The sequence below is a fragment of the Colius striatus genome, chromosome Z (genome assembly GCF_028858725.1).
Source record: "Colius striatus isolate bColStr4 chromosome Z, bColStr4.1.hap1, whole genome shotgun sequence".
NCBI lineage: Eukaryota > Metazoa > Chordata > Aves > Coliiformes > Coliidae > Colius > Colius striatus.
The window spans coordinates 62,026,527-62,038,885 of NC_084790.1; positions in this window are offsets into that span (position 1 = coordinate 62,026,527).

Consider the following 12,359-nt stretch of genomic DNA (forward strand, 5'->3'; position numbering starts at 1 on the left):
CAGGGCACGCTCTGTGTTCAGCAGTGGGCACACATTCCCTGTCATCTTCCTTCCAATGCTGATGTACCTGAAAAAAAATCCATCTTTTTTTGCCTTTAGTTTCCTGGCTAGATTTAATTCTAGAAGGGCTTTAGCCTTCCTGGTTATACTCCTACATGCTCTGGCAATGTTCCTATACTCTTCCCAAGAAACCAGACCCTGTTTCCACCTCTCATAGATGGCTGCTTTCTGCCTGAGTTGTCTCAGCAGTTCTTTGTTCATCCATGGAGGCCTCCTGTCTCCTTTTCCCACTTTTCTACTTGTGGGGACACACTGATCCTGGGCTTGGAGGAACTGGTGCTTGAGAATCAAGCAGCTCTCTTCAGCACTTCTACCATTTGGGATCTTATCCCCTGAGATCTCTCCAAGCAACTCTTTGAAGAGACCACAGTCAGCTTGTCTGGAACCCAGGCTCACAATACTTTTTCATACCTTGCTTCTTCCACACAGGGTCTTGAACTCCCCCATCTCATGGTTACTACAGCCAAGGTTTCCCCAAACCTTTGCTTCTCCAACCAGACCCTCTTTATTTGTAAGAAAAAGGTCCAGCATCGCATCTTTCCTTGTTGGTTCCTTGATCACCTGTGACAGGAAGCTGTCGTCAACAATCTGTAGGAGCCTCCTGGTCTGGGTGTGCTTGACTGAGTTGCTTTGTCAGCAAATATCAAGGTGATTGATGTCCCACATGAGGACCAGGATTGTGAGGCAGCTCTCAGTTGTTTGTAGAAGGCCTCATCCACTTCCTTTTCCTGATCAGGTGGCCTGTAGTAAACTCCTACAAAAGTATCACCTACCTTAGCCTGCTCCTTAATTTTCATCCACAAACATTCAACCTGCCCCTCATCCCCACCTAGACAGAGATCAATGCACTCTAATTGCTCTTTCACAAGGAGTGAAACTCCGCCTCCTCTCCTTGGTGGCCTGCCTTTCCTAAACAATACATATCACTCCATGGCTGTGCTCCCATCATGGGAGCTTTCCCGTCACGTCTCTGTGATCGCAATGAAGTCATAGTCCCGCATCCGCACCCATATCTCCATTTACTCCTGCTTATTCCCCAGGCTATGTGTATTGGTGTAGAGGCAATGCAGGGGCTTACTCAAACATGCAGGCTTCCCTGGACGGATGTAGGAGGATTCTTCCTGATCTGATACTCCCATGGGGTGATCAGCCTTCTCATCTTGGTGTGCAGCTAAGGAGAGCTCATCATTGCATTTCCTACCCTGACTTGTTTCTCTATTGGTCAGGATGGCTTGCCATTTCTCCCCCCATCCCCCAAGTCCTTCAATTTAAACCCCTCATGAAAGATGTAACCTTAAAACCTTTGAATATTTGGGGACTAGAATGTAAATATCAGAGAAGAGTCTAAGAGTCCTCTCTTGAGACCTAGGGACAGAACATGATTCTTTGATAGTACAGGAGTGACAGATTAGAAAGGCACATAAACAGCAGAATTCTTGAATTTACAATTAGATGTCAGGATGAACTACAATAGAAAGCAGAACATATATTATGGATTTACAATGACTGATAAACTTACAGTATACTATACATTTATATTAAAATGTACATATTCTGTATAAGTGAAGTATAAAAGATAAAGAACTGCACTATCCCTGTGTGTTCCCAATAGTGCCATTCCTATATAGGAGCGAACCAACCTACACCTATAAGCAAATGAACTAAATCAATTAAGAGTTTGTTGCAAATGCTAATCTTCTAGTCCGGTTCAGCCCTGGTGTGAAGAGCAGTAAGTTATTCATTTTATGTAAAGCAATTATGAAGAACTGTAAGGGGAAAAATAGTCTTGAGAGTCTTACAAACTTTTGGTATTTAGTAGTTTCAACCAACACATTATAAAGCAAAATGTACCAAGGAAAATACATGAATTGCTAGCAAGGAAAGTAATTAATTGGATCACAGAAAGTAAGTACTCAGTCTCCAAAAATTGAACTTGTTCCAAAACCATTCATAAATTTTAAGGTGTCTGTCATATTGCTAAAACTCTGAGGAAATTTGATAGCTGAATAGCTACTAGGCTAAATTTAACGTTTCCAAAATCCAAATTCAAGCAATTTTTTGTTTTTCCATGTCTTCTGGCTAATATTGCTCAGCTCTGATCTTATACAGTCTAGCAGATACATGGGGATGTAAATAGTGCTGTGTTATCACCAGAGCTCTGTTTAGAATGAGAGTCACTGAACTTCTTAAAACCGTGCACTATTGTACTGGGTCTGGGACGATAGTGATTTTCCACAGCAGCTCCTGCAGTGCTGTGCTTACTGTTGATATCAATATTATGACTACCGCTTGCACAACATCAGGGCTGTCCCTCCAGCATTCCTTCCCCCACCTTCACCAATAGCTGTGGGTGGGCATGATCTTGGGAGGGACCATGGCCAGGACAGCTGACCCAGGCTGACCAAGGAGATATTCCATACCATATGACGTCAGCTCAGTAATATAAACTGGGGGAGAGGAGCAGGAAGGGGAGGCGAGATTCATTTCTGGCCTTCCCAAAGCAACCGCTACGCGTACTGAAGCCCTGCTTCTCGGGAGGTGGCCGGACATCGCTGCTGATGGGAAGTAGAGAGTAACAGCTTTATCTGCTTCTGCTTTGCTTCCCGCGCGCGCGGCTTTGCTGCTTATTTATTAAACTGCTTTTATCTCAACCCACGAGACTCCCATCTTATTTTCTCCCCTTCCCTGGCTTGCTGAGGAGGTGGGGGATAGAGCGGTGTGGTGGGCACCTGGCATCCAGCCAGGGTCAAACTACCACAACTATACTCAGTGTAATTACAATAACAAGTGCATAGCAAAATAAAGCATATGGGAATGACAGTTGTTTTACTAGCTTCTTTTCATGTTTGTTTTTTTCCTAGGCCAATGATGAAAGTACCAGAATTTTGTGAAGAACTGTGTCTATTTCCCTTTTGAAGTAGTAATCGTTCCACGAAAAAAAAATAGTTGAAATCTGGGCATCACTGAAGCAATTTAACTGTTAACTGCTGTTAACTTCAATATAATGCAAACATTAACCAATATCACTCTATTTTTTGCTATTAACAGTGAATTTTCGTCTTCTTCAGACTTTGAACATATCTTCCCAAGGAAAACATGGAAGGAAGAAAAGAAGGGGAAAAATTACTTTATTGTGATGGCAGATGAAACAGCTGAGTGACTCTTCCATTCCAGAATTTATTTTAAAATGGTCACATATTTTACAACTGGTAGATAGATCCAGAAGGAATCTCCTATACAGTACGCTTCACTCCCTGTCATAATCTATTCCACTATGCTGCATGGTTTTCTGATTTCCAGTGCATCTATGAAATTTCTGCAATGCATGGTATGTATGAACTACTAAGATTCTACAATGTTTTATATGTTAGCCATTTCTGGGCATATTAAATGAGTGCCAAGACAAACATGTAACAATTCTGCCTTCAAGTCCTAAATCCTGTCATCTACTTATTCTTCAGACTGTCCCTTATCTCCTCCAGTTTTTCTGCAAGTTCTTTTCTTTACTTTAATCTCTGTTTTCAAATAGTTCACTTTATTTAGTGTTTCACAAAAAATCTACATGGATGATATTATTTAGAAAGCAAGCTAAGCTTATTAAAGAAGATAGCAAACTAATCTGTTACATTCTATTTTTCAATATTATGATATATTTTGTTGCAATGTCCCTATTTTTGTGAAAAAGCAAACACACACAGAAAAGCATTTGAAAAAAAGATATATAGGCAAGACTCTTCTCTACACATCATGCAGGTGTGTTTTTCTGATTAGAAAAATAACTTTCTTCAGGTCCAGGGATGTAATGTGTATCATGTGATGAGCAGCAGCAAAACAGTCACTTAAAAGCAGTAAAGAAATAAAAAGCAAGTAATCAATGGTGATAGGAAAAAAATTCTCAAAAAGAATTTCAGTTAGTTCATCATGCAGAGGAAACAGTGATTTGCACATTGCTATTATGGGGGTTGAGAAAATTATTGTTCATTCCATAAAATTCTTTGGAATTATTACCTCAAATTCTAGCTGACATTTCTTCCTACCCACATTTCTCCAAGCTGAGAAATTGTATCTTCTGTATAGAAAAAATTTCAATTGTCAAATGAAGATCTTGGTACTGGATTTCTTTTATTGTTATATAATATGTTTATTATTTTTTTGGCTTGTTACGTTATTGTGTTAAGGCTATTTGGTGAAATATATTTCTTCCCCGTAGTTTTAATTTAGAGGTGACAAAGGACAGAATATGGCTATAAGAAGCAGTAAGGAAAAAAAAAGGGAGATGGAACAATAAAGAAACAGTGAGAGGTGTGTGGATTCAGAGGCCACGTCCACATACCAACATAGCCCCCAAGAAGCTATTATCAGTTTGCAATCATAATTACACAGTATGCTAAGTGAAAATGCCTAACTACTTTTGATTTTAGAGACTGCAAACTGACTCTCTTGCCTTTAAGCACTTTCATGTACGTATCATGTAAGAGTGTTTGATAAATAAAAGTATACTCCTATAAGGCCAGAAAGACTTTTAATAGAAAAGGAGCTTGAAGGTTTGCAATGTAGTTTTTCCAGGCACCTATTCCTACAGTATCCAACTTCAGAAGTTTAAATCTGAAACTACTAGCAGGGCTGACAGTCCTTTTCCTATTTTGTAATTTAATAAAAATGAGGCTCAGGGGGGAAAATGATTAAAATCAGTATCAAATAAAACAACACAGTGATTAAAATCTCATTTTTGCAGGGTCATGTCTTTCCCTGTCTTTAGATAACTAGAATAACAGATGCCTTTAGCAAAGTGGTAATAACCATTTCAATCCTAGAATTCCCAACAGCAGGAGCTGTGCCTTATCAAACGAATATAAGCACAACCTTATTCAGATCTTTAAAAGAACATTGTAGGATGGTGTGAACATGGCTGCCAGGCTTCTTTTTTTTCTTTCTTTTTTTTCCTCCCCTGCTATTTTTCCCTCCCAGCTTCCTAGTTTTCCCAAAACTAAAGGCAAATTAATGTAATTGGCACTAGAAATAATGAAATGTTCATTTCTGAGCCAGGACTCTCTCTGGTCTATATCCAGAGTTCTATTGCTCAAACAGAGAATCCACTGTTTCAGGGTGGAAAATAGAAATAATCTCTGTCTTTATCATTCTCTGTTTCTTCTTTTGGTTGTGAAAAGTGTCATATTTTTGGTTTCTTAAGTGTTGTCTGTAAAGAGAAGTCTTGCATGGCATTTACAACCTCAAAATAATAATTTTTCTTCCACATTTACTTGTTTGACAAACAAATTTGCCAATTTTACTCATTAAATGCTAATAAAATGGACATATGTATAAAATGCTAAACATACGTAACAATGTTTTCATCTCAATTCAACCCATTTCCTGCCTAAAGAAGTTCAGGGTATTAATGTACAGAACGTAGAGGTTTACTTTCCCTGAATGACCAGTGGGATAAGGTAGAAATAATTGATCGATACAGTATAAACATTGAAAAATACCTTACACTTTGGGGTAGACATGGAAGAAAAGGTAGGAGAGCTGTACAAGTGATGAGCTGTGAAGCACTTAGTTATTGTGATAATGTGCATTGCATGAGGATTCCAGATTATATGCACTGTCTTTCTCCAGAGAAAACAAAAGAAAAATCCTAACTTCTGCTTTGTTTTCTTTTCCATGCTAAGCAAATTGCATGAAAGGTGAAGTCTTGAAAAGATTTAAATTGAGGGACTATTGACACAGTTACATATTTTTACCCTGTCTTCCTCCCTGCTGTTTTGTGTTGGGATAAAGAAAAAGGGCAAGGAGAAAAAAAAAAATCTATAGAAGTTGAGCTGAAATAATATATTTCTATTTCTTTTACAGGGTGGGGATATGCTGCCTCCTTGAGCCTGCTAACTAATTTTGATCCATAAGGATGGCCAAATTTTGCTAACTGGTAGCCTCATCTATTTTTCCTAGTTTAAGTGAAACCATAATTTCACTCAGAATCTATCCTGCAATGCTCAAAGTACAAAACAGGTGTAAAAGGCTGGGGTCATCATTAGAGACGTGGTATTCCCTAATCTCACAAATTTAGATTTATTTAAAAAAAAAATCTTTTTTGAAAGAGCCTCAGTGACTCAGGAGCGTAAGGCCAGAATCAACACTTTGCTAATGCCTTTCTACTTCAAGTACAACTCACTAGATGCATGCAGATGGGATTAATCACCACACAATTTTACTGCTGGAGATGGGACAGAAAGATGGACAGATGTAGGTCTGGCTAGTGACAGAGAACATCCTCTCTCTCAAAGACAAATGATGTTTTCTTTCAGTCAGAATGAAGGCCAGTCACTGTTACTGCTGTTTGGACTGTAAGTGAAGAACTTCTACTGCACTAATATTAAGACTCAAGGTAATTTGTGGAGGGCTAAATGAGTATAAACTTTTCGAAAAAAACCCCAAATACATGACAAGCAGTATCAGCAGTAGTATCAAGAAGTCAAAAGCATGGGATCTTCATAGCCATAGGAGAAGGGATCAGGGGAAGCAGAATCTGGTGACAAAGAGGAAAGATGTAGTATGGAGTTGCAGGCAAGGGACTTCTGGGATGGAGAGCTCCTGATTTCTTTTCATATTAGCCAAACTCTAATCTACACAGGAAGAGAGGAGAGCAGAGATATATTGGGTTTGTTTCATTTTTTTTCAAAGACATCCCCCAGGTTATACATCTGAAAATGCAGTGCTGTAGAAAATGGATTGGTTTTAAAAGAGTTATGTTTAATTCTACTGTGTGCAATACCTCCAACAATAGATCCTCTCACCAATTTTCTTTCAGCAGAAACTCTAACACGGAGTTTCAGTTTTGGGAACATCTGTTACACTTGAACAACTAAACTAAGGGCCATGATTAGTTGCACCTCATCTTTGAATGTCCTCAAGGAATGTAGTGTTGTTGCACATTAGGAAACATGTGACACATTTTGAAAAGATATATTGACATGCACAGATAAGAATTTATCACAAGACTATTTTAACACTGTTAATTTATTTCTAACAAAAATGAATTATTATTATTATAATAAAAAGTGTAGAAAGTTAACCCATTCACAACTTAATTTGAAGAAAAGAGAGAAAAAAAATCATTATTTTGTTTGAGAACAAATATATGATCCTACCATGCACAGAGTAATATGTAGTTAAAGTAGCATGTGAGACTTTTCTGACTGCACTATGGGAAGTCTCAGCAGACCCCAGGATGCTCCCAGCCCTGAAAGGGACTTTAAGCAGGTACTGACAGCCCCATACTGAGCTGAGACAGAGTCTTGAGGCATTATGTATGAGTAGTCAGGAGGTCCCAGGTGTTTTGTTTGTGCAACTGTGGCCCTGGTACTACATATCTTTGGGCTCCCCACTTTTCCTTCTATCAATGTCTTTGTCCCAATGTTTGATGGTTCTTCTGGAATTGAGTAGGCATCAATAACAACAGAGATCATCAGTCTGATCCTTAGCAAGATGATATTCACTCGGGTGAGATAATCTGTGAAGTTTTGCTTTAAGAGAAATTGTTATTGTCTGTCTATACTTTTGAGTGCTTCTATGTACAATTTGAATATATTAGTAAGAAACACTTTTAACTAAATGCAGGTTTCTGCCAACAAACCAACTAGATAGGAAGAGCATGCTTATATGCTAGAGTCCACCAGAGTGGGCTTAGACTGCTTTACAGTCTTGTTTGCGAGTGACAACAGCATTCCCTTTCACATCTTAACAGATCCAATGTACACCCATTTAGCCTTCTGCAGCCATTTCCCTACCCCTTGTTTCTTTCCTGTCCTTTTAGTCCCATCTTTCTCATCCCTGACACATTCACAGTGAGTGATCATGTTTTTGTACATACATGGACAAAACAGGTTTTTGTGTAATACATCAAATCACACTGAACATCTCTAGTGGCACTGGTAGAAAAAAAGTATTACTGGTCAGTGTTTTATTTCAGCTCTGTGAGGCAGCTCTGTCAGTGTGCTGCTACTTATAGAATACTTATGACAGGGAATAATGCAAATATATTCTTGAACTCTTGGTATCCAAGTACAACCCCTACTGTACAGTATTTCATTTTTTTGTATATTGTAATGATTCTGTTGTACCCTGAGATAAATTTTTGTAAATCATATCTGTTAACAAGGCTTTTCAATTTTAGTTATTGATATTTTAAGTTACTAGCATGAATAAATTACATAGACTTTTACAAGTCTCTTCTGTGAGTGCTATGGATGGGCTCTTTTCTTACTATGTTTTCAATAACAGCTTTCCTTATCATTGCTTTTGACTTCTAAGAACATTTTTGATGAATTTTGGAGCTCAAATATAGAGCAATATTTTATATTTTAAAATATAAATTATTTTATTGCATTAGAATAAAATTACATTATATTATTCTGATTATATTATTACATTAGAATAAAGGCCTGAGTCACTGGAATTGAAATCTTATATTCTGAATAAAAGAAAATTACATCACTGTAGGCAGATGAAAAACATCAGTCACACAAGGAAACAAAGATTTCTGAAACGTCATCTTAAAAGTATTGGTTTCACAGTAAAGTCATCCCACTGGATAAACTATTAATCAGCACTTGGTTGGTAACATCGCTTAGTGCTTCAGCCCTCTGTGGAAAATAATTGTATTCCTCAGTGTTATAAACAAGCTATAAGATTTAAGAAGCTGAATTCTGAAGAGTAGTTCATGAAAAATTAATTTCCTTCATTTTTACTTTTTATGTTCTAGAAAACTTGCTGATGTGAGAATTTCTCCTGTTTCTCTTTTTTCCTGTCTCTCTCTCTTTCCTTCCCACCCCCTTTTTTCTCCCCCTTTGTTTTTTGGGGGTTAATAAATTAGTCAGGGCTGCCAGACCCCATGAAAAAGTAGACAGAACTAACCACTTCCTGCCATACCTCACACTCACAGTCACAATGGGAGAGCAGATATGTAGGGGAGCAGTAAAGTGTCAATGTATTAAGGCCTAAGAATAGATATAATCAAGGAATTCTTTGATGTCAGTTGTATCACTAGATATTATTACATACAAAATGAAAGATATTAAATGTAATTAGATGCCCAGTCCATCAAAAAACAAGGAAAATTGATTTCCTGTCTGAATTCTGTTTCTTGAAAACTGTCCTCAAGCTCTCTAAGACAAGGATGTAGTCTTTGATTTTTATTTGTAAAATAAGTTGTAATACAGAAGATCAGTGAGTGCTCAGGAAGATTGGGCATAAAGATGTGGAAACTAGAAATGCATCTGCTTTGCTGGAAAACAACAAACCAAACCAAAACAGTAGACTGTTCCTACCTATATGAGGCAAGTTTTAAGGAATAGTGGTATATAAGCTATTTCAAAGGACTGGAAAAAAAAAAAAAAAGATGAAAAAAACACAACAGACCCAGCCTCTGCCTTTCCGTTAGAGGTGACCAGTAACAGAGGGATGTGGCAGTGGTTGCACAGGACCAGGGATATACACAAAAGTAGCTGCAGTTTAAAATGGTAACACTTCAAACTGGTGAGTAGACCTTGACTGAATGCCAGGAGCCCACCAAGCTGCTCTATCAATCCTCCTCCTCAACAGGACAGGACTGGAGAAAATAAGATAAAAAAACATCATGAGTCAAGATAAAGGCAGTTTCTTGAGTAAAGAAAAAGTAAAGGAAAATGAAGGATTTATTCTATATTTCCCATCATTTGACGATATCCAGCTACTTCCCAGAAATTAGGGCTTCAGTACCACATAACAGGTGCTCTGAAAGACAAATATCATAATCACAAATGCCCCCTACCTTCCTTTTTTTTTTATTGTTGAGTAGATGTCACATGATTTGGAAGTACGACAGCAGCAGAAGGATGGTGAGGGGGAATGTGGGCCTGCTGATAAATGCTGAGGAGCCCTGGTGTCTGAGGATGCAGAGAAGACTGAAGTACTGAATGCCTTCTTTGATTCAGTCTTTACGGCCAAGTTCGAAGCTCAGGAAGCCCAGTCTGGCAAGGATAGCAGGAGGGCCAGGACATCAGAGGACTTGCCCTGGGTGGAAGAGGAAGAGATTAAAGACTTGTTGGCCAAGCTTAAGGCTTATAAGTCAATGAGTCCTGATGGAATGCATCCTAGAGTGCTGAGGGAACTGGCTGATGTGATTGCTAAGCCTCTCTCTATCATTTTTGAACAACCATGGAGGACAGATGAGGTGCCTGAGGACTGGAGAAAGGCCAATGTCACTTCAGTCTTCAAAAAGGGCAAGAGAATGACCCAGCAAACTACAGGCCTGTCAGCCTCACCTCCATGCCTGGAAAGGTGATGGAACAACTCATCCTCAATGTTGTCACTGAACATATGAAGGATAAGATGGTTATCAGGGGGAGTCAACATGGCTTCACCAAGAGGAAACCCTGTTTGACCAACCTGAGAGCCTTCTATGAGTGCATAACCAGCTGGCTAGATGAGAGGAGAGCAACAGATGTCATCTAGCTTGACTTCAGCAAGGCTTTTGACACTATCTCCAATGACATCCTCATCAGAAAGCTCAAGCAGTGTGGCTTGGATGAGTGGACAGTGAGGTGGATCAAGAGCTGGCTGAATGACAGAGCCCAGAGGGTAGTGGTCAATGGTACAGAATCGAGTTGGAGGCCTGTGGCCAGTGGAGTTCCACAGGGATCGATTCTGGGGCCAGTCTTGTTCAACATCTTCATCAATGACCTGGATGAGGGGACAGAGTGTACCATCAGTAATTTGGTTGATGACACCAAACTGCGAGGACTGGCTGATTCCTCAGAAGGCTGTGCTGCCATTCAACAGGATCTCGACCAGCTTGAGAGTTGGGCAGAGAGGAACCTCATGAGGACAAGTGCATAGTCCTGCATCTGGGAAGGAACAATCCCATGCACCAGGACAGGCTGGGGGTCAAACTGCTGAAGAGCATCTCTGCAGAGAGAGACCTGGGAGTCCTGATTGATAGTAGGCTAAATATGAGCCAGCAATGTGCCCTTGTGGCCAAGAAGGGCAATGGCATCCTGGGATGCATCAAGAAGAGTCAAGGGAAGTTCTTCTCCCCTTCTACTCTGCCCTGGTGAGGCCTCACCTGGAGTCCTGTGTCCAGTTCTGTGCTCCTCAGCTCAAAGGGGACAGGGAAGTACTGGAGAGAGTCCAGCACAGCACTAATATGATCAGGGGACTGAAACATCTTTCATATGAGGAAAGGCTGCTGGAACTGGGGCTGTTTAGTCTGGAGGAGATTGAGGGGTGACCTTATTAACATTTATAACTATCTAAAGGGTGGGTGTCAGGAGGTTGGGACATCCCTCTTTTCTATAGTAGATAGTAACAAGACAAGGGGTAATGGGATGAAGCTGGAACACAAAAAGTTCCACTTAAACATAAGAAAAAACTATTTCACTATGAGGGTGTCGGAGCAGTGGCACAGGCTGCCCAGAGCGGTTGTGGAGTCTCCTTCCTTGGAGGTCTTCAAGACCCACGTGGACATGGTCCTATGAGACCTTATCTAGGTGACCCTGTTTCTGCAGCGGGGTTGGACTGGATGATCTCTAAAGGTCCCTTCCAACCCCTACCATTCTGTGATTCTATGATTCTATGAAATGTTGGAGAGATAGCCTTGATGCTGTGCAAGCATGTCTCAGTAGCAGCCAAAACATAGCTGTGTTCTTGACACCTTTCTACCTACCAATGTAAAGCATAGAACTATGACAGCTGCTCTGGAAAAAATTAACTCCATGTCAGTCAGAGGTAATACAGAGAGAAGGGCACAGGGACAGCAATACATTCATACCTGTACACACCATCTGGGATGGAACTAGTAGCAGTTAATAGAACTTCATCACCATCAAATCCTTTTGGAGCTACTCTCATTTGGAGATACTCTCTTCTTTCTCAGTACAGAATAAACAACTGAGTAAAAATAAGTAACTGTAAAGGAAGAGAAGAATGAACAGTCGTGTTTTATCTGTCATATCCTCATCAGCAGAAATATCTGGTTTGAGCTGTGTATACCCGACAGAAATTTAATAAATTGTAAGGAGCCATTAGAACGAAGCAGCTCAAATGTGTTTTCCTTCTGCATCTAAAATTTATTCTTTTGCCTTAAATAATCAATAATATTAGTGCTAAGCATGGGTATGATAAAATCTAAAATTAGTAATATACTTTTGTCATACACAACTCACACCTATTCCCTTAGTCATGAAGGCTGAAATTCTGTGTTGCTTCCATGTAAGTTGGAGGAAACACACCACTTATTTTGCAAGTTTATCTATAGATAGAAA